At 36.6% G+C, this 23,521-nt stretch overlaps 1 pseudogene; it reads left to right on the top strand.

The window, feature by feature from the left end:
* LOC140511725 (cytochrome P450 2C19-like) overlaps nt 1-23,521 on the top strand; it is a 106,871-nt pseudogene that overhangs the window by 53,387 nt on the left and 29,963 nt on the right.

Genomic DNA, 23,521 nt, shown 5'->3' with positions numbered 1-23,521 from the left:
AAAAGAGATTCTCTTGGGGGCCACTCTTCCCCTTTCAGAGGCAAGTGAGCAGAATGAGCTGCTGTTCTTTTCCCTGACAGCAAAGAGCCTCAGACCCTTTCTCACTCAGAATTTATAAGGTCTTATATGTGAGACCTTGCCTGGGATAAATATTGGGCCCTTATATTTGCAGGAACCCACTGAAGAAGTTCTTCACGTGGATATTTTATTATTGGATTCTTAAATGGATAACCACTAGTAAATTACTAGTAATTGTTTTTCTCTCATTTTATTTATTTCCATTTTTCTTAAACACATGCAAAAATCATTTTAAACATTCATTTAAAAATTTTAAGCTCCAGGCTCTACATGTGTGTATGTATGTATGTATGTATGTGTGTGTGTATGTCTTACCTGTGCAATCATGCAAAATACATTTCCAAATTAGCCAAGTTAGAAAAGAAAACACAGGCAAAAATAAAATTAAACCAAGAGAAAAAAATGAAACAAACAAAAAACTATTCAGTCTGCATTCAGACTCCATCGGTTCTTTCTCTGGTGGTAGAAAAGTATTCTCATCAGGAATCCTTTAGAATTGTCTCAGATCATTTTAATGATGAGAATAACTAAGTCATTCCCAGTTAATCATCATAAAATATTGCTGTTGCTATGTACAAGGTTTTGGTTCTGCTCATCTCTCTTTGCATCACTTCACATATGTCTTCCCAGGTTTTTCTGAAAACATCCTGCTCATCATTTCTTTTATCACAGTCATAGACCATAACTTGTTCAGCAATTCCCCAACTGATGAGCATTTCCTCAATTTCTAATTCTTTGCCACCAAAAACAAAAATGAGCTGCTATAAATATTTTGTGCATATGGTACTTCTCCTTTTTCTTTGATCTCTTTGTGGTACAGATCTAAAAATGGTATTGCAGGGTCAAAATACATACACAGTTTTATGGCCTTTTGGGCATAGATACAAATTGTTCTCCAGAATGGTTGGATCAGTTCCCATGAGTTCACTGTTATCAACAGTGCATTTAGTGTGCCAATTTTCCTACATGCCCTCCAGCATTTGCTCTTTTCCTTTTCTGTCATATTAGTCAATTTGATAGATATAAGGTGGCTTTTAATTTGCAGTTCTTTAATCAATAGTAATTTAGAGTAATTTTATATGAATATCACATGAATATGATGAAGAATATGTTTCTTCATCTGGAAATTGTCTGTTCATATCATTTGACCATTTATCAATTGGAGAAAGACTCATATTTTCAGATATTTCACTCAGTTCTCTACATATTTCAGAAATGAAGTCTTTCTCAGAGAAATTTCCTGTAAATTCCTCTCCCCCCAGTTTCCTGCTTTAATTCTAATCATCTGTTCTGCATTCCTTCCTTCTGCAGGGAAGGAGGAAGGAAAGGAAGAATTCTGCATTCTGTTCTGTGTGTGTGTATGTGTGCACAAACCTTTTAATGTAATGTGTTAAAATTGCTCACTTTATATCCCATAATCCTCTCTCACTCTTATTTTGTCATAAATTCTTCCCTTAATCATAAGTCTAATAGGTAAAGTATTCCATACTCCCCTAATTTTTTCTTGAGGTCATCCTGTATGTGTAAATCATGAACCCATTTTGACTTTATCTTGGTTTATGGTATGAGATGTTCTTTACCAATTTTCTGCCACAGAGATTTACCATTTCCCAGCAATTTTTGTCAAATTGTGAGTTCTTGTCCCAAAATCTTGGATCTAGGGGTTTGTTAAAAACTAGTTTACTATAGTCATTTATGAATATGTATTATAGCATACCTAATCTATTCCACTGATCCAGCACTCCATTTCTAATAAGTTACCAGAGTATTTTTATGATTACTGCATTGTAATATAGTTGAAATCTAGTACTCCAAGGGTCCATTTCTTCAAAATTGTTTTCACTGATTCTCTGGATATTCTTCACGTTTTGTTTTTTAACATGACTTTTTTATTGCTTTTTGTAGCTCTGACCTCTTACAAATTAATTATACTTTCTGGGTTTTTAAGGGTCTGCTGGCATCTGTTCAAAAATGAAGATGAATATGATGTGTCTCTGTCATATTCATTGTAAATATTAAAGATAATACCAAAAAAGGAGCCCACAATTACTCTCTTCCTCTCCAATCACTCAAATTTTTTTGAAAAAAGGTTTGATGGGTCCTACAAATCCATTCCATGAGACCTGAGAAAGACATCAAGTTAAAAAGGCCAAGGTCTCCCATCCAGGGTGTTCTCAAGTTGTCCTAATCTATATCTTGCCAGTGTATTCAGATGACTCTGGAGGAGAAAGTGAACTAATGACTGCTCAGTTCTCCCTCACTTAAATCTGACTCACTTGCAAGTCATGATATCATCTCCCTGATGTCATGGTCTTCTAGAACAATGGACAAACATCAATAAGTCAACAGAGTTTTAAATGTTATGAAAGTGGCCTCCATTTTGGAAAAGTTTAAGGAACACTTCCTCTCTGCATAGTGGTAAAGTATTTTGAGATATGACATACACTGTCAAAGTCCTAGTGTCATTGGTTTTGGTTGATGTTTATTAAAAGTATAGATTTTAAGGGGGCCAGGCTGGGCAATATTGGGAAATAATTGTATTATGCAAGAAGCAAAAAGAATCAGTAAAACTTTAAATAATAAATATAACAGCTTCTACTTTGAAATACACTACCATAGAACAAGTTAGGGTTCTCTTTATCTTATTGACAGATCAAAGTACATTGGAAGGCTACTCAGGATGCCTCAGAATTATTAACTGATTAATCTTGTGTTTGCTGTCATCCCCAGTTTAGATTCTAAGCCTTCTATTGCATTCATAGTAAGGAAGAGTGTCAATGGATCCATCTGTGGTCATTGCTCTTGGTTTACTGTTCTGTATCTCATGTCTGCTTCTTATTCCATCTTGGAAAAAGGGCTTTGGAAGAGGGAAGCTTCCCCCTGGTCCTGTTCCTTTTCCCTTTATTGCAATATATTGCAGGTGGACCTTAAGAACATCCTGGAATCTCTTAGCATAGTAAATAAACAATTGTCTCTTCTGTTGGTCTCATTCCTAATTCTAGCAGCAGTCTATTTGTATTGAGAGACTGTTGTCAAGCAGCTCATTCTAATGAGCAGAGCATGTTACCATACATAGGGAGTTACCTTGTAGAATTTGTAGACCATCTTTGAATTTCCTATAGTGGTCATCAGGGCCCACTGCTTCAGCTGTAGCTGGTGCTATCAACTTTTGGTAGGTACAGATGAGATCCATTCTACAAAAGTGCCATCCTCTGCTGTTATTGCTCACATTGGCCCTGCAAAGTTCTAGCAGAAAATGCCATCAGTCTCACTTAAAATGCTCAATGCCCACCATAGGAAGAAAGGGGGCATTTAATATGCCTGATTATTTCTGCTGCCTAAGGAATGAGGAGGACCTGCAACAAAGGTCAGCCTTTGTTGGATCAGAGTGGAGAATGTTTTCCTTGAACATTCCTTCACAGAAGCTCTCAGAAACCTCTGTGTGCAGCCCCAATCTTTGCATGTAAATGTGCCTGGCTGAAAGTAAACTCAGCTTCAAGAGGAATCAGCAAGTTCTGAACTCAAACCTTTAGATCTCAAAGCCTTTGAAAGGCAGCCTGGAGTAGTAGAGAAGGCATTGAACTTGGGATTAGAAAGGCCTGGGTTCGAGTCCAGATTCTGACATTTACTAGCTTTGTGCCTTGGGTAAGTCATGATGATCTCTCTGGACCTCAGTTTTCTAGGTCAGTATGAGTCATTATATCTAAATGTACTATATGCCTACCAGGGTTGGGAGAAAAGGGTAGGTGAAGTTAACATGTAAAAAGTAAAATACGTCCTCATTTTGACACCATGTCTTTCCCAAACATACCTTGATCTTTGGGACCTCAAGTCCTGATCTGTGAAATTATGATTGGTTTAGAAGAGGGGTTTTTTATCTTTGAATGATGAACTCCCAATAGGTTTCTAGATTTATTTCAGAGGTTCTGTGAGCTTGGATGTGAAAAATGACTTTTTATTTTAGTATAATATAAGTGATTTCCATTTGTAATCCTATGTATTTTATTCTAGAACTTTCATTCAGAGGAGTACATAGATTTTGCCAGATTATTAGAAGAATTCACGACGTAAAAGGGGTCAAGAACGTCTGGTTTAAATGATCTCTAAGGTCGCTTCTGCATCTATACCCATGATCCAAGGTTTTCTATTGAAATGAGGACCTTTTTCTGCTCCTGAATTTCACTGAGACATTGTTCCTATTCCCCAACTCTGCTGTTCTCAAAGCTTAAGTGAATAACAATAATGATAGTAATAGCATTTATACAGGATTTAAGGTTGAATATAAATATTATAAATATTTATAAATAAATACTATCTTATTAAATATAAATATTATCTTATTCTCACAAGAACCCTTACAATTAAGGATTATTATATATTGTATTGTGTATTGTATTATATTATTGTAATATTATATAAGAGTATATATATTGTATTATAATCCTCATTTTACAGATGAGGAAACTGAAGCAGATAGAGGTTAAGTGACTTGCCTGGGGTTGTACAGCTATTAAGCATCTGAAACTGGATGTGAGTAAAGTCTGCTTGACTTCAGGTCCAGTCATGGCACCAAGCTATGAAATAGAAGCTCAGCCTCTCAGGAAGGTTGAGGATGCTGCCCCAAGGACATGAACTGTATCTCATTAGTCAGGTTTTGAACTGCTAGCCTAAGACAGAATGAAATTTCAGCTTTTTCAGCTATCTAAGGCTTGGGTTGAGCTCATGGATTGCATTATCCTCTCTGTAACAAATGTCAAAAATGTTTGGAAGGAGTTGATAATGAATTGAGGATTTCTCCAATAAAGTCAGCAATAGTAATCCACACTGTTTGTATCCTGTTTCAATGATGACCCTCTCACTACTGCCCACATCTCTTTTCACAGCTAGCAAAAGGGTACAGCCCAGTGTTCACTTTGCAAGTGGGTGTTGATCATGTTGTCATGTTACACGGTGTACAAAGCAGTGAAAGAACCTCTGATTGATCATGGGGACAAGTTTGCTGACAGAGCACCTACACCAATTTTTGAATTCATTAACAATGGATTAGGTAAGTTTCTATTTGAAGTATAGCAAGAAGAGAAAAGCAAAAATGGGGAAAAGAATACTATTCTTAAAACTTTTTTTTCAGATCAACTTCTTTTTTATTTTTTCAAAAATGTTTATTTGTTGATTTTTAGTTTTCAACATTCATTTCCACAAAATTTTGAGCTCCAAATTTTCTATTCATTTCTCCCCTTCCCCCACCCCATAAAACCTTCCATTCTGATTACCCCTTCCCTCAATATGCCCTCTCTTCTATCACACCCTTCTCTTCCCTTATCCCCATCTTCTCTCTTTTCTTGTAGGGCAAGATAGATTTCTATACACCATTATCTATATTTCTTATTTCCCAGCAGTATACAAAAACAATTCTCAACATTTGTTCCTAAAACTTTGAATTCCAACTTATCTCCCTTCCTCCCTCCCCACCCATTCCCACTGAGAAGGCAAGCAATTCAATAAAGGCTATATATGTGTAGTTTTGCAAAAGACTTTCATAATAGTTATGTTGTGGAAGACTATATTTCCCTCTATACTATCCTGCCCCCCATTATTCTATTCTCACCTTTGACCTTGTCCCTCCCCAAACATGCTTACTTCTAATTACTCCCTCCTCCCATTTTCCCTTGCTTGTATCATCTCCACACCTCACTTGTCCCTTTCTCCCCTACTTTCCCGTACTGTAAGATAGATTTTCATACCAAAATGAGTGAGCATGTTATTCCCTCCATAAGCCAAATGTGAAGAGAATAAGCTTCACTTTTTCCCTCTCACCTCCTCCCTTTTCTCCTCCATTGAGGATTTATGAGAGATAATTTTCCTCATTTCATTTCTACCTTTCTCCTCCCAATATATTCCTCTCTCATCCTTTAATTTTATTTTTTTTAGATATCATCCGTTCTTATTCAACTCACCCTGTGTTCTCTCTCTCTCTCTGTGTGTGTATGTGTGTCAATAATTCCTTCAACTACTCAAATATTGAGAAAAGTCTCAAGAGTTACAGATACTGTTTCTATGTAGGAACGTAAACAGTTGAACTTTAGAAAGTCCCTTATGATTTCTCTTTCCTGTTTACCTTTTCATACTTCTCTTAATTCTTGTGTTTGAAAGTCAATTTTCTATTCAGTTTTGGTCTTTTTATCAAGAATGCTTGAAAGTCTTCTATTTCATTCAATGATCATTTCCCCCCCTGAAATATTATACTCAGTTTTGCTGGGTAGGTGATTCTTGGTTTTTATCCTAGTTCCTTTCACTTTGGGAATATCATATTCCACACCCTTTGATCTCTTAATTTAGAAGCTGCTAGATCTTGTGTTATCCTGATTGTATTTCCACAATACTTGAATTGTCTCTTTCTAGTTGCTTGCAATATTTTCTCCTTGATCTGGGAACTCTGGAATTTGGCTACAATATTCCTAGGATCTCTTTCAGGAGGTGATTGGTGGATTCTTTCAATATTTATTTTGCCCTCTGATTCTAGAATCTCAGGGCAGTTTTCCTTGATAATTTCCTGAAAGATGATGTCTAGGCTCTTTTTTTGATCATGGCTTTCAGGTAGTCCCATAATTTTTAAATTGTCTCTCCTGGATCTATTTTCCAGGTCAGTTGTTTTTCCACTGAGATATTTTTCATCTTTTTCTATCTTTTCAATCTTTAGATTTTGTTTGACTGATTCTTGATGTCTCATAGATTCATTAGCTTCTACTTGCCCAATTCTAGTTTTTAGCAATTGTTTTCTTCAGTTAATTTTTGCATCTCCTTTTCCACCTGTCCAATTGTTCCTTTTAAGGAGTTATTTTCTCTAGTTAGTTTTTGTACTTCCTTTTCCATTTGTCCAATTTTCCCAGTTAGGTTTTGTGTTTCCTTTTCCCTTTGGCCAATTTTCCTTCTTAAAGAACTGTTCTCTTCAGTGACTTCTTTTTTTCATACTTTTAAAATCATTGGACAATTTTTCTTCTATTTTCTTCTTTAGCTCTTCCAAGAATGCTCTTTGTCCATGTGGCCAGTTCATAGTCCCTTCTAAAGTTTCAGATAGGAGTACAGTCTCAATACTGACCTCTTTGGTATTCATGTTTTGGTCCTTGTCTCTATAAAAAGATTCTATGGTCTTTTCCTTCTTGCTTTGCTTCTTCATACTCATGATGATGACACCTTATGTATTGTGGAGCATTGAAGAGAGTCCAAGAAGAGGTCAAGTACATTGTGGAGGAGTTAGAGACAACAAAAGTTTGGTGTTTCTTTACTTCATTACCACTGACCTTAGAAAAATCTTTCTTACTAACTGCTGGAGGATTGGTTAATTGATACTCTCCTCAGTTGCCTCTATAATGCTTTCCCCTGCTGGTCCTTCTTCCTGTCTGTTTTTGCTTCTCATTATTCTTTTTTCTAGGTCACTATCGACCTTCAATCCCCCAATTGTGTATATCTCCAAGACTATGTTCTTGGCCCTCTTTAATATAACCATCTCCCCTTTGACCCTGATTGAAATAGCCCAGGACCTCCAGACTCAAGAACCTGGGAAACAGCAATACTTTCATTCAAGTGTCCACAGACACTCCCTTGTGGACATGTAGCCTAGCAACTGCTCCAATTGATGCTAAGCCATATGTATTGAAAAATATTTACAAAATGAATGCAAAGTAGTTTGGGGAGGGGGAAGACCTGAATGATCCAGGCTGATGAAATCACCTCTACCTTGATGATGATCTACCCTCTCACCCTGATGGAGACAGCCCAGGCCCTTGAGCCCAAGATCTTGGAAATAGCAGTGTCCTCTCCACCTCCAACTCACTTCTATGCCATTCTCTACAGTTGTCATTGAGAGTATAAATCATTTTGGGGAAAGGACCCATCTTTCTTATTACTACTAGCAACTACTGATAACTAGCTACTACCAAGAGGTAGATAGTACATAAGCCATAGGGGTGGCAGCAATCTCTAGACCCTTGGTCCTAATCCAGCCCTCACAGCTCTCAACTGGGGAAGCAACAACTGTGGAGAAGGGGCTGGCCATCGCCACCAGTTGGCAGCCAATTTCCAGCCAATTACTATTCATAAGACAGATGGACCAGCCTGGCCAAAGCAGCCGGGCCCCCTGAGGGAGAGACAAGAGGCAACACATGCCATTCAATGCAAACTACCATCACTACCTTGATATGACCACTCCTTGGACAATCCAGGATCCTGAACCTAAGAGGATTTGAAATAGCAAGACTTCCAGCCCAGTGCTTGTAACTCTCATGACGGGGAATCACTTTTTGTTGTGGCATTCCATTCTAACCTTGGACAGCCCTAATTTGAAAGAAATTTTTTTTTTCTTACATTAAGCCTAAATTTTCAATTTTGTAATTTTGATCTGCTGCTCTTAGTTTTATCCTCTGGATCAAAACAGAACAAATTTGCTCTTTCTTTCTAGTAATACTCCATAAAACACTTGATATCAGCAATCATGTCTCCTGTTCTATTATCTCTTCTGTTCTCTTCCCTAAATATCCCCATTTCCTTCAACCCATCCTCAAATGGCATGTTATTCTTACCATCCTGGTTTCTCTACCTTAAGTAGCCTCCAGCTCTTCAATGTCTTCCTAAAATATAACTCCTAGAATGAATACAATCATTTGTGAGCTGAGACCAGCATACAGGAGTACCTACTTCCAAGCTGCCATTAAACCTTCGATAATTACCCTTTGTTTATGGTCAGTCCAAAAGTTTTAAGTCCACCTAGTTGTATGATAGTTCTATCATTTTCAGAAGAAGAAGAAAACTTCATCAAATGCTTTCCTAAAATTTAAGTAATCACTATTTACAGAATTCTTCTCATCTACCAATTTATTAACACTCTCAAAAAAAAAAAGAAATTTCCTTTATAAAATAAAAAGATTGATCTACATGAATTGTAAAATCCCTTCCATCTCCAAATTCTGTCATCTTGTGACCAGCAAAAGATAAATCTAACAGATTAGTAAAAATGTTCACTCAGAATATTCAAAGCCTTGCCACCATGAAATCTTTTCCTTCTCTGATTCCCAACAACCAATGACTTCTCCCGAAAGTTATTTTGCATTTATTTTGTATATTTTCAGGATCATGGATTTGGAACTGGAAGAGATCTCAGTTGGATCATGTATTCCAATCCTCTCATTTTACAAATAAGAAAATTGAGGTCCAGAGAGATTGTGATTTGATCAAGTTCACACATGTAAGTGGCAGAATTAGGATTTGAATCAAATTCTCTAACTTTTTACTCTTCCCATGACATAGCACTGGCATCTTGCATTTATATAAGTTTGTGTTGTCTTGTACTTATAAAATATACAGTGAACTTATGGATAAGAAGGTTGTCTCCCCAATAAAATATAAACCCCTTGAAGATAGGGATTGTTTCCATTTTGATTTTGTATGACTAGCATCTGGCAAAATGCTTGGATAAAGGAGACTGCTCAGAGTATTATAGGGGGAATTTTTGTTGTGTGAGTTAGACTAGACAGGCATTCCTTTCAACTCAAATTCTGTAATTCTATACAGTTGTTGGTGTTATTGATGCCCTTAGTTCTCAAAGAGGGCCAAAATGACATCACTGTGCTAGAGTCAAGTTTCAGTGAGTTTCACTGTGGCTGATCTGACCAATATAAGCTCAGAATGCTCTATCACAGATCAGTCACAAATAGTTCATGTGAACATTTGGAGAGGATTCTCTAAATCTGCACATCTGGCATGTGCTTTGAGCTGTTTCACTTCTGCTTCGCTCATAGAGCACAATACCTTTTCTTATGGGGGCATACTACACTGAATGGTCCATTGCCAGTGTCTTCCATGTCATACAATCAATTCCAGAGTTATTAAGAGAGATCTTGAGAGTGTCCTTGTATCACTTCTTCTGACCATCATGTGAATGCTTCACCTGTGTGAGTTCTCAATTAAATAGTATTTTTGGCAAACATATGTTTTGCATTTGGGAGTATGGGCCTAGTAGTGGTATAATTGGGTCAAAGGTTCTGCACAATTGACAATCTTTTGAGGCTTAGTTCCGAACTAATAGGGCCCTGAACCACACTGTCTTGAAAATGCTCTTGCTCCCTGCTGTACTGGTACTGTACTCACTGTGTGTGTGTGTGCTCACTCCTTCTACAGTCATAGCCTGGGATCATGTCTGGTCAGTACTGCTAGACCTAGCATTTGGAATCAGTAGGGTGAAGATGGTCCTTCAATCTTCCCCCACTTAGCCATCTGATCCCCATGCTGTGTTAGACTAGGTGAAATTTCTAGAGGCCTAGTCTGCTTCCCTGGGGGCAGCTCTGTGAAAGTTCTAGAATAACAGAATAAAGTAGAAATAGAACTAAATCTACCATTCTTCACCTAAAAGAGAGCCCAGAAGGAAAACTTACAAGAATGTCATAGCCAAGTTTCAAAACTCCCAGGTTAAGAAGAAAGTATTGTAGACAAGAAGAAAAAAAAATTTAAATACTGCAGAGATAAAATAAGGATTTCACAAGACCTAACAGTTTCTATATTAAATTCCATAGGTTTTCAGATATTATATTTGTAAGAGCAAAAATATTGGGGTTGTGACCAAGAATCACTTATACAGCAAAGTTGACTATAATTCTAAATGAAAAAAATTGACATTTGATGAATTGAAAGACTTTCAGGTATTTGTGATTAAAAAGAGCAGAACTTAATGGAAAATTTGACATAAAAGATAAAAAAATGAAGAAAACATTAAAGATTAATTATAAGGGACTCACTAATGTCAAACTGTTTACTTCTTATATATGAAAATGTTAGCAGTATTCTGAAAATGTTATCATTGCTAGGATAGTTTGAAAGAAAGGTTAGTTGTGTATGATGGGGTGATTCTAAAAACAAAAACTAGGTGGAAAAAGGTAAAAAGGAGCAGTTTATTTGGAAGAATAAAATGTCAAGAATATCAAAGAACTAATAAAAAATGTAAAAGAAGGTTGTTTAGCATTAGAAAAATCTTAAACTCTATTATAAAGCAGTAATTATCAAAAGTATCTGGTAGTGACTAGGAAAAAACAGAAAGGTAGATCAATAGAATGGAGCAGACCTAAAATTTATAGTGGCAAAAATTATATAGTAAGCTTGTGTTTGACAAATATAAAAACCTAAGATTTTGGGATAAAAATAATTTGACAAAAATTGTTGGGAAGACTGCAAAGCAGTATGGCAGAAATTGGGCATAGACCAATATCTTACACTCTTTACCAAGATAAGGCCACATGTACTTGATATAAAGAGAGATAATTACAAGAAAATTTGAAGAACATGAACATATTACTTATCAGACTTATGGATAGGTGAACAATTTATGAATGAACAAAGAGAGCAGAGTGAGGTATAAAGTGGACAATATTGATTACATTAAATTAAAAGACTTTTGTACAAATAAAACAAATGTAAGCAAGATCAGAAGGAAAGCAGAAAATAGACAAAAATTTTATAGACAGTTTTTCAGATAGAAGTCTCATGTCTCAAATATCTAAAGAAATTTGTCAAATCCTTAAGACTATGAATCATTTCTCAGTTGATAAGTGGTCAAAGGATAAGAACAGTTTTCCAATGAAGAAATCAAAACAATTTATAGTCACAAGCAAAAAGTGCTCTAAATCATTATTGATTAGAGAAATGTAAATTAAAACAACATTGAGATATCATTTTACAACTATCGGATGGGTAACAATGATTGAAGAGGAAAGTGACAGATGTTGGAGGGGACATGGGAAAATTGGGACACTAATTCATTGTTAGTGGAATGGTGAACTGATCCAACTGTTTTGGAGAACAATCTGAAATATGCCCAAAGAATTAATAAACTCTTTATATCTTATATTTCTTATATATCCTTTTACCCAGCAATGCAACTATCAGGTCTATTTCCAAAGAGAATTGGGGAAAAAGGAAAAGAATCTACATGTTCTAAAAAATTTTTTAGAGCAGCCCTCTTTGTGGTGGCAAAGAAGTGGAAATTGCAGGGATGTGTATCAATTGGGGAATGGCTGAAAAAGTTGTGGTGTATATGATTGTGATGGCATACTATAAGAAATGACAAACTCAATGATCTTAGAAAAACATGGATAAATTTGCGCAACATAATGAAGAGATGAGCAGAAGCATGAAAACATTGTATACAGTAAGAGCAATATTGTTTTTTTAATTTAAATTTATTTATTTAACTTTTAACATTTATTTTCACAAAATTTTGGGTTCCAAATTTTCTCCCCATTTGTCCCCTCCCTCCACCCCAAAACACCGAGCATTCTAATTGCCCCTATCACCAATCTGCCCTCTCTTCTATCATCCCTCTCTGTCCTTGTCCCCTTCTTCTCTTTTGTCCTGTAGGGACAAATAACTTTCTATACCCCTTTACCTGTATTTCTTATTTCCTAGTAGCAAGAACAGTACTCGACAGTTGTTTCTAAAACTTTGAGTTCCAACTTCTCTTCATCCCTCCCTCCTCACCCCTTCTCTTTGGAAGGCAAGCAATTCAATATAGGCCATATCTGCGTAGTTTTGCAAATGATTTCCATAATAATCATGTTGTGTAAGACTAACTATATTTCCCTTCATCCTATCCCACCCTCCATTGCTTCTATTCTCTCTTTTGATCCTGAGCAATATTGTTTTAAGAACAACTTTGAGTCAAAAAGTCATTTTGACTATTAAAAATACCCAAATTAACTACAAAGGACATATGACGGAAAACACTGTTCACATCCAGAGAAAGAACTGATAAATAAAAGTATGTAAACAATGATTTTACATATATATACATATACATACATATATACATATACATACATACATACACACACACACATTTGTATCTAATGGGATATGGAACTGGAGGGAAGAGAAAAAGGAGAGAAAAGAAATTTACATAACTTTATCAAAAATTTATAAGGAATATCAAGTTGTACATAATAGATTTGCAGTTTCATGCACAATCATCTTTTTTGTTATACTATGTTATTGAAATATTTGTTTTATTCCACAAATTAGAAATGAAATAAATAAAAATTTAAAAAAGCTATGATGCTTTCCAGAATCGCAGGACCAATTCACACCTTCACCAATAGTCTATCAATGTGTCAGTTTTCCTGAAGCTCTTTGAGCATTTGTCATTCTTCTGTCAGGTCAGTTTTGCCAATCTGATGCATAGGAGGGGAGAATCCTCAGAGTTACTTTAATTCACATTTCTCTGTTAATGATTTGAAGTATTTTTTTCAAATGATTATAATTAGCTTGGATTTCTTCCTTTGAAAATTTCCTATTTCTTGGGCAGAGTCAAGATGGCAGAGTAAGAGCACAGACTCACCTGAGCCCTACCACAAATTTCTTCAGATACCTCTAAAAAGAGAATCTGAACACACTTTAGAGTGGCAAAATCCATTAGAAGACAGAATGTAGCAGATTTCTAGCCCACAACAGTCTGGAAGGTTGAAGGGAAGGATCTGTTACATGGGAGTGCAGAGTACACTGTCTGCACTACTGCAGTCTCCTCCATGGTGGAGCCAAGCAGGAAGCCCTGGGCAGACAGAAGCAGAAGCAGCAGTGCAGATTCTCAAACATGTCAGCACAGGAAGGGAGTCCAGCGGAACTGAGTGAGAGAGAAGTGCAGAACTTCCAGTAACGGCAGCAGTGACTCCTGAGACTATCAGCCCACTGATAAAATGTTTGAAGGTTGTCTACTTGAACTCCTGGGAGCCAAGATGGCTGAGCAAACTATAAGTACTCTCACCCTCCCCTTGCTGAACTTGAAAAACCCAGAGAATATTGCCCCAGGAAAAATCCTGGAATAGTGGGATCACCCAAAAGGGTAAACAGTCTCTCAACTTGGTAGGCTAGGGAGATCAATAAGGAGAGTCCCTCTTGCTGTGGCTGAAGGGGGCTAGTGCAGGACCAGAGGTGTTCCAGACAGCCCCACCTCAGTGAACCAGGAAGAGATTCTGAGCCCCAGAAAGATGGAGCCCATAAGTGCCAACACCAGGTCCCCAGGTATGACTTAGCATGGCCAGGGGAACTGGGCAGACAGCAGCACAGAAGGGAGTTCAGCAGTCACTGAGCCTACCTGTGCTCTAGCTCAAGGGAGAAGACCTCCTGTGGCCAGATCACCTCTCCCCTATACCTCATGCAGTAAGCTTCAGGGTAACCCCAGGGAAACTCAGAAAGATTTTATCTGGCCTCTGCTTTCACACACACCAACCAGCTCAGAACCAGGTAAGTTACAGCATTCTAACTTCTAATTAAAAGAACTAGAGGCCACAACATGCAAAACCTCAAGGTCAGTACAGGAAATGTGAGACAGAGACCCCTGTGCTGCAGAAGCAGAGATATACTTCAAAAGTCAGGAAAAAGTTAATCACCATGAGCAAGAAGCAAACCAGAAAAGTAAAGACCATAGAATCTTACTATTGGGACAAAGACCAAAATATGAATTCAGAAGAGTAGAGCATTGAGACTGTATTCACACATGAAACTGCAAAAGGGAATATGAGCTGATCTCAAGCTCAGAGAGCATTCTTGAAAGAGCTCAAGAAGGATTTTAAAAGCCAAATTAGCGAGGTAGAAGAATGTTCATTGATTTTCAAAAAATGAAAAAAAGAATTCACTGAAGAGAACAGCTCCTTAAAAAAAGGAAAATTGGAGGTACAAAACCACCTGGAGAAAATAACTCCTTAAAAGAAACAATTGGACAAATGGAAAAGGAGGTGAAAAAGTTAACTGAAAAAACAATTTATCAAAAATTAGAATTGGGCAAGTAGAAGCCAATGACTATGAAACATCAAGAATCAGTCAAAATCTAAAGAATGAAAAAATAGAAGAAAATGTAAAATGAAAGAAAAACAACTGAACTGGAAAATAGATCTAGGAAAGAAAACTAAGAATTATTAGTCTACCAGAAATCCATGATGAAAAAAAAGCCTAGACATATTCCAAGAAATCATCAAGAAAACTGCTCTGACATCCTAAATCCAGAGGGCAAAATAGTCATTGAAAGAATCCACCAATACATAGAGATAGAAAGAGACATCCCATTTAAAGCTATGGTAGACACTATAAAATATCTGGGAGTCTACCTGCCAAAACACACACAGGGACTATATGAACACAATTAGAAAGCATTCTTCATACAAATAAATTGAGATCTAAGTAATTGGAAAAATATCAGCTGCTTGTAGGTCGACCAAGCTAAAATAAAAACGACAATTTTGTTTACATTAAATTGAAAAGTTTTTGTACAAACAAACCCAGTGCAACCAAGCTTAAGAGGGAAGCAGAAAACTTGGAAAGAATTTTTACAACTAGTGTCTTTGATAAAGGCCTCATTTCTAAAATATATAGAGAACAGAGTCAAACTTAAAAGAACACAAGTTATTCCCCAATTGATAAATGATCAAAAGATCTGAACTGGCAGTTTTCAGTGGAAGAAATGAAAGCTATAGTCATATGAAAAAATCACTATTGATTAGAGAGATGCACATAAAAACTCTGCAGTACCATATCACACCTATCAGATTGTCTAATATGACAAAACAGGAAGATGATAAATGTTAAAGAAAATGTGAGAGAGCTGGAACACTAATTCATTGTCAATGGAGTTGTGAGCTGATCCAACCATTCTGGAGAGCAATTTGGAACTATGCCCAAAGGGTTACAAAAATGTGCATACCCTTTCACCCAGGAATATAGCTTCTAGGCCTATAGCCCAAAGAGATCATACAAATGGTAAAAGACCCCCATGTACAAAAATATTTATAGCAGCTCTTTTTGTGCTAGTCAAGAGCTGGAAATTGAGAGAATGCCCATCAATTAGGGAATGGCTGAATAAGTTGTGATGTATGAATGTAATGGAGTACTACTGTGCTATAAGAAATGACAAACAGGTGGACTTCACAAAATCCTGGAAAGACTTATATGAACTGATACTGAGTGAAACGAACAGAACCAGGAAAACATTATACACATCAACAGCCACAGTGTACAACGACTGTTTCTGATAGTGTTAGCCCTTCACAGAAATGCAAGGACCTGAAATATTCCCAAAGGGCATTTGAAGCAAAATGCCATCCATATCCAGAGAAAGAACTATGGTTTTTTCTCATGGTTTCTCCCATTTTTTTTAGTTCTTCTATGCAAAATGACTTATGTGAAAATATGTTTAAAAAGAATGTATGTGTAGAACCCATATAAGATTGCATGCCATCTCGGGGAAAGAGGGGGAAGGGAGGGGGAGAAAATTTAAAACTTATGAAAGTGATTGTTGAAAACTGAAAACATACAAATTAATTAAATTAAAAAAAAAAAGTAAATTGCCTGTCTCTATTTTTTGGCCATTTATCAACTGGAGAATGAGCTGACCATCCTTATTTTTATTAGCAGGTCAGAGTTCATTAGAAGTAAAACCAGATTTTTCCAGAAAAGATGGAGTCATGGATTTATTAGCTTTGTGTTTGCAATTTATACAAGCATTGTATTCTCAGCCTTCAATATCGTTAACAGCAAAGAATTTCATTGGATTTCTCTATGGTGACTTCTTTTGGCCTAGTGTTCTATATCTCGTGTCTTCATCTTATTTCAGCATGAAGGAAGGCAATTGGAAGACGAAACCTACCCCCTGGTCCTGTCCTCTTCCAATTATTGGTAAGATATTGTAGTTGGATACTAAGACTATACCCAAATCCTTATTCATGGTAAATAAGGATCACTTTTATCTCTGGCTTTCAATGGTAATATGTTTTGGGAGACAATCTTCAAGGAAATTTTCCTAAAAAGTATATCATATGATAGAGAAGGGAAGTATTATATGGCATCTAACACATTTTTTGATTCACTTGTGGCCTCCATGTCCATTGCTTCATCAGAAGTGGGACACTATCAGGTTCTACAGAAATCCTCAGAAATCAGTTCTGTGATGCTAGATAATACTTAATCTTTTTTCTTTTTAAGGATTTCTATTTTATTTTCTGTCACTATGTACTTGAAAAAATATCAGTATGTATACTGATATATATGTATATACATATACATACTGATATATATGTATATATACATAAACGTATCCATACATGCGTATACGCACACACACATAAAGTCTTGGTATTTATTCCTCTTTTATTTCCCCTCCCAAGAGAAACAGAAGGGTGGAGCTAGTTCTTCCCAGACCATGCCTATGTCCTCCAACCAGATCAATTCAGTCTTTCCATTTCACTTTTCTCACTTCTCTCTGAGTTGGAGGCTGAAGATTTTTGCCCAAGGTACCATGTTTAAAGGGACCTGGCTACAAGAAGATAAAGGTACATACTTTTAACCTAAGGGCAATGTCCTTCAGGTCCAAATGGTTCCTTTCTCTGCTATTTTTTAGTGATCTTAAGAATTTTAGTTATTAATATAAATCTTTACAGCTTGGAGCTTCTTTTATCAGTTTTCAATAGCATACAAATTCATTTAAAGGCATGATAATAATTGCACTATGAGTATCCTCTGATTTAGAAAATAACTTTTGAAAAAAGTACTTTTTTAATTGAATGATTTTATTTGTTTTCAGTGTTTGACAATCATTTCCACATGTTAGATTTTTTTCTACTCCCTCCCTGTCATTTCCTGCTCCCTCCCCACTCCCTTCTTGAGCCGATGTAAAATCTTCTATAGATTCTACACATACATTCCTATTAAATGCATGTTGCATAGAAGAATTGAAATGAGTGGGAGAAACCATAAAACAAAACAAAACAAAATGCAAAAGGAAATGGTCTATTTCTATCTGTGATTCAATTCCATAGTGCTTTCTCTGGATATGAAAGGCATTTTGTCTCAAGTTCATTGGAAATTTTTTAATTCCATACATTTCAATGAAGTATGTTTCACTATAGGTTAACCTATATAAACTTTATCTGTACCCCTTTCAAATCATAGGTTCCTGAAGGACTTTTTCCTACTGAAAAGCATAACAATAAATCTTTACCACCTTGACTTCAAGAATGCTTGAGTCTGTAAATTCGTTCCAGATGGCCCTCCCCTATACTCCAGTCTTTGGGGGGTCCCTGAATCCCCCCTCAAACCCTCATCAAGAACAGGTCTTGAGAATGCAGAATCAACTATTGTTTTTGTAATTATATTTTACTTCGAAACATCTTTATCTATATTCTTTGTTTTTATGTAACCTGTGTTTCTGAATGTCCCTTCTGCAGGAATTGTCAAACACATGTAGCCCACAACACTCCTGAGTTCAGCCCAAATCAGATGCAAATATAATTGGGAAATATTTAACAATATAAAAATATGATAAAATAATGTTGTATTTTAAAACTTAGGTCTACATGTGGCCTTCAGTATTCATAATGACTTGTATCATTTAGAGGCCCCTATTTCTATTTGAATTTGATGCCACAGTTCTACACTCTGTTCACGTGTCCTCCTTACTCCTCACCTCCTCTCCCCGCAAAATAATCTCCCCACCTCCCACTCTACAGACAAGGGAGGGAACTATGTTTTTTCCTTTCTTCAGGAACAAATTTAGCTTGGTCATCATAACTATGCAACCTTTGCTTTAGAGCATTTCCATTTTCGTTGTTATCATTATAACGAGTTTTTTATTGGTTCTGCTTAATTTACTCTGCACCAATTATCTTGAATGTGTTGAGGCTCCTTTGAATTTTTCATAAAGAATAGACTATTATTAAGTTTTTACAATAGATAACTTCTACTATCAGAGAATGGGATCTAATAGAAGGGATGAAGCTTAGGGAAAACAGTACACAATTAAGATAAACAGGGGCAGGTAGGTGGTCTAGTGGATAAAACACTGACCCTGGAGTCAGGAGAACCTGAATTCAAATACAGCCTCACACACTTGATGCTTACTAGTTATGTGACCCTGGGCAAGTCGCTTAATCCCTATTCCCTGGGCCCCCAAAATAGTCCTGGAACCTTAACTGACTAGTAAACATATTCATGAATATTTATACATCTTGGGGTGGAAAGGTTAAGATATTTGTAGATTTTGAAATGAAAAATCTCAACTATATTTATAATTAAGAATATAATATACCTTTAGAATAATAACTAAAATTTATACAGTGCTAATTATGTGCCATGCACAGTGCCTATCTATCTATCTATCTATCTATATCTATATGAGAAAAGGTAAGACACTGCTTGCTGTCAAGGAACTTATAATTGAATAAAGGAAAATAACCCATTAAAGGAAGCTTTTTTAAAAGGCCTGGAATGATGCAACGTACCTGATGATGAGGGTATGATAATGATGGAATGGAATCCAAAGAGTGAAGCTTCCTGCTACGTGTTTTTATACATATTTCTTATTTTCCCTGTGGAAATACACTGTACTTACACTCATTTTGTGATTTCTACTAAATATACATTTATGCTGCAAAAATGGACTGTGAACAATAATGTATATTTCTTGCAGTGACTTACAAATATCAGTCCCAATGCAAAGAATTAAAGTAAATCTTTTTTTTTTTAAATAAATTTCAATCACAGTCTTTATACACACAGGAGGAATAAACCACAGTTTTTTGAGCATCTTACATAACATAAGATTTGTCTTTAATTTGTTTGCTGGTTTTAGAAGAAAATCATGGGAAAGGAGCAAAAGTAGAATTAAGAAATGTATTGTACATTTTAACCCCTTTACTTTTTTTGCATATGAGGTAAAACTATCTGTAACATAAATTTTTACAATGGTTTATAAAATGTGTTAGCTTATTTTGTTACTTTGTTATTAGATTTTCAAAAAGCTTTTTGGTATCCAGTCAATAATTAATAACACTATAGCAGTCCAAACTCTAGCATTTACTGGACAAACTTAACATTTTTCATACATGCACAAATCTGCATTAGAAAATAACAAATTTTTAGACTTGGATATCTTTTTGATTTTCCTTCCCTTCTTCATATTAAGAAATGATATGCTCTTTAATTTGTCAGAAAGCAGTGCTTGCATCTTGGCAGTTACATGTGGTTTCTAGCAAAATAACAACCAATTTGTAGTTCAACAGAAATGATTCTTCACAAAGACAGTACATGAAGATGGGTTTCTAAGGGTACTGCAAATGTGCCAGGTAGCCACCCCTTTCTTGTCTAGCAACTCAGTAAATTTGAGTAATAGCCTACTCACCTCCATATACTCTATAATCTATACATGCCCTCCAGGATTCTACCCTAGACCTTCTTTCTCTATTTCACTTGGCTATTTCATCAGCTCCCTATGGATTGATATCTCTATGCTGATGGTTCCTAAACTCGATTCCAGTGCTGATCTTTCTCCCCCAAACACTTCCCCTCTCCCTAACTTCTCTATTACTCTCAAAGAAACCAATTTACCAGTACTGAGATATCATACTCTTCCTGATTTGCATTTACCCCCTATATCTAATCTGTTCCCAACTTCTTTTAATTCTCTCTACAATAGCTTTCATAGACCATTTCTCTCCACTGATATTTCCACCACTCTAGTACAGTTACTCATCACCTCATGCCTGGTCTAACACAGTTGCTTTCTGGTTGGTCTACCTGCCTCAAGGGGAAGGTGGGAATAAGCATTTTTTATGGTGCCTACTATGTGCCAGGCACTGGGCTAAATGCTTTACAAATATTTCATTTGATCCTCACAAAAACCCTACTGGTGGATGCTTTAAACCTTATTTTACAGTTTAAACTAAGGCAAATAGAGATTAAGTGACTTGCTCACAGTTACAGCTAATATATCTGAGGTCAGATTTGGATTCAGATCTTCCCTGACTTCAAGTCAATCCATTGTTATCACTGCACTCAGTTATCAGTGATCTTTCCAAAGCACAGGTTTGACCACATCACCCTCCGCCCCGTACCCACCCCAATCCTCCAACTATAGTGGTTCCCTATCACTTCCAAGATCAAATATAAAATGCCATTTTACTTTTGAAGGCCTTCACAACTTCTACCCCCATTACATTTTCCCAGTCTTCTTAGACCTTCATACCCTACCATATAATCTAATCCAGTGACTCTGGCCTTTCTCATTCTTGAATAAGACACTCTATCACCTAACTGGGTGTTTTCCTCTGGCTTCTCCCCATGGCAAGAATTTTTTCTCCCTCCTTACCTCTACTTCTTGCCTTCCCTAGCTTCCTTCAAATCTCAATATCTCACCCTTTATAAGAAGCCTTTCCTGATCCCCCTTAATACTACTTTTTTTCCCCCTAGAATAACAATATTGGGGATGGGATAGGATAGATATAGTCCTAACCTAGAACATCAGATCTGAGGAAATCAGTGGTTCCAATATCCTGCTTCCATCCTAGTATGTATCTCCTTTGGAGAAGGTGGGCAGGGGAGAGTAGAGATACCTAATCACATCTCCTGATGAGCCACATTTAGACAAACCAATGGGGACATACATAAACTGAGTAACGTTTCACAGACCTCCAGGTTACTCTCTTTCCTTCCTCAGTGAGTTGATGTCTCCAGTTTTCCTGATCTATATCTTGCCACTGGACAGAGATAGCTCTAGAGGACAAAGTGAGACTGGTGACTTTAACCTGGCCCTTTTCACTTAAATTCAATTCACTTGCAAGTCATGGCATCCCCTTCTTGATGCCATGGACCTCTTTGAGAATAAAGGAAAAACAAAAACAACAACCTGGCCCAATTAATGCCCTCGTACTTGGAACTTGAGCATGCATAATGATTTTTCCTCAATCATTCTAATTACCCAATTGCCCAAAATCTCCTTATCTGACCATAATCTATTGACTTTCTATGTTTTTCTCTCTTCCCTTACAAGACTTACCATTAATTTGTACCATCACCTTCAATCCCTCAACCCTTCATTTCTTTCCTAGGCCATCACGCCTGCATTAACTACACTCTTCTCTTTTTCTCCATCTTGACCTCTTTGTAAATTAAGTCCCGAACCCTTTTATTTTGTTTGCTATCTTTTGACTCTTTTTATATCCCCAACACCAAGCACAATACTTGTTACGCAGTATGTGCCTAAGAAATGTTTGATTGGTTTATCCTGGAAAGCCTAAGGCTTTGATCATTCTCCCTATATCACCTTTGCTCCTCCATATGCTGATGCTAAATGAGGTGAAGAAAATCACATGACCATTCTGATCAGGTCCACTGCAAATTTATGTTACACAACTTCAACTGGGCCTGCACTGTTGCTAGGCAATCCTTCTATACCCCCTTAAACATATCAATCCCCCGCTCCCCATAGCAATTTTTCCAAATCTTTTCTCCCTCCATCATTTCCCATGGCTCCATCTCCTTCCACTGTTCAACTGAGAACTTCACCGTCTGTTTTTACAGAAAAAATTGAGGATATTCATCATGAGCTCCCTCCTCTCCTTTTCCTCATCTGCATTAATGAACATTTGTTAAATTACTACTATGTGCCAGGAAGCATTGAGGATACAGAAAGAGGCAAAAGTCAGTTGCTTCTCTCAAGGAGCTTGTAATCTAATGGAGGAATCATTATGCAAACAAATATTCAAGCAAATTATCTAAAAGATAAGTAGGAAGCAGGTAACAGAAAGAAGGCACTAGAATTAGGAGGGAGATTGCAACAACGAACTTTACTGCTTTCTCCTTTGCAGTTATTATTTGTTAGTGTTTAATTGAATATTTCCTTGTCTTTTCTCTAAAATTATCCTAACAAGTCCTAGTCTGGGTAAGATTACTCTCACCTGTTACTGTCTTTGCTCTTGCTCTTGCATTAATGAATGAAGCTAGAGAAAATCATGAAAATGTGCCTATTGGGTCCACTACAGACTTTTTATATCATCTCAATTGTCCCCTCACTGTTGCAGAGCAATCCTTTTATGCCTCCATAATCAACTGTCTTACTACAATGGTTTTTTCCAAAACTTTTTACTCATCCTAAAGTCTCTCAGGGTTTCCTCTCCTTGCATCCCACTCAGCTGACAGCCTCATCTCATGTTTCAGTGAAAGAACTGAAGTCATTTCACCATAAATCTCTCCCCTTCCTTCCTTCCTTCCTTCCTTCCTTCCTTCCTTCCTTCCTTCCTTCCTTCCTTCCTTCCTTCCTTCCTTCCTTCCTTCCATCCCATAACAAGGGACTGGCCAGTGAAGCTGCAGTCCTGGGAATGCATAGATGTTGAGTAGATATCAGAGTATATACAAAAGACTCACTAGGGGGCTACTTGGTTTCTCTCCTTTTTAGTGGCTAGTGAGGAGGATGAGTTGCTCTGTTCCTCTAAATATTCATCTATTTCACTGAGATTATTAAATGTGTGGGCATGTAATTAGGCAAAACAGTTGCTTAAATTTTATTCTCATTGATGATAAATTCTTTCTTTTCATTTTTGATACTGGTAATTTGATTTTCTTCTTTCTTTTTTGAAAATCAAATTAA

Source organism: Notamacropus eugenii, chromosome 1 (genome assembly GCF_028372415.1).
Source record: "Notamacropus eugenii isolate mMacEug1 chromosome 1, mMacEug1.pri_v2, whole genome shotgun sequence".
In the NCBI taxonomy this organism is placed as follows: domain Eukaryota; kingdom Metazoa; phylum Chordata; class Mammalia; order Diprotodontia; family Macropodidae; genus Notamacropus; species Notamacropus eugenii.
The sequence above is the reverse complement of the archived record's forward strand: the minus strand, read 5'-3'. Positions and strand labels throughout refer to the sequence as shown.